Source organism: Nannospalax galili, unplaced genomic scaffold (assembly GCF_000622305.1).
Source record: "Nannospalax galili isolate Female #2095 unplaced genomic scaffold, S.galili_v1.0 scaffold2149, whole genome shotgun sequence".
NCBI lineage: Eukaryota > Metazoa > Chordata > Mammalia > Rodentia > Spalacidae > Nannospalax > Nannospalax galili.
In genome coordinates, this window is record NW_008360298.1 from 338,210 (window position 1) to 339,122 (window position 913).

Sequence of the window (913 nt, forward strand, 5' to 3'; positions counted from 1 at the left end):
ACTGATATTCTATATTCCTGCAATATATTTCGATCATCTTACAAAGTATTATATATTACAAAGTATTATACTGGTATTTTTAATTTTACGTGTGCTGCATTTATAAATATGTAGGGAGAATTGTTTCCTTTGATAATGGGGCTTGTTATCTGAGAATTGTTTTCCTTAGCAACATTTACAGATTTTCTTTATTTAGTTCTTTCACATAAAATATTATATTCACTCCTGTGTGCGCTGCCTTCTTCTTCCTGTTACAGATGAAATATATTCTATTCACTCCTGTGTGCGCTGCCTTCTTCTTCCTGTTACAGATGAAATATATTCTTCCAACTTGGTTACTCAGCTGGAAATTTTCCTCATTTAAACGGGGAAATTCTCCACTGGCATCCTGTTTTAAATTCCTAAATGACTGTATTTCTTCTTTCTGATGTAATGTGCTTATAAGGAAATTCAACTGGGAAAATTTGGGAGCTAAACAATTTAACTCTCCTCTAAAAAAGAGTCCTCTGAACAAAACCAGTAAGAGCAAAGGAAATAGGAATGCAATGAAATCTAGTAGTTTTACCCATTTTTTGTAGGAAAAAGTCTATGGAGTGTAGACAGTAAGTACTCTTCATACCACAAAATAAATGAAAATGGTTGCCAATTACCATTTCCTAGGTCAAGTTATAGCATTAATAGTTTGCAAGATCAGTACTTATATAAGACACCATGTTTAACCTACAGTCTCAGAAATGATACTATTGATGTTTTTCTAGGAAAGTTTTTGGTATAATAGTTTCTCATGAGTTATGGAACATTTAGAACTCTTAAATCCCTCCTATTTAATATCACTAGCACCCATGTCCCTGTACACTGGAGCATCCCCAAATGCTCTTTCCTAATGCTACTTCTCATCCATTAAAGTAGCATT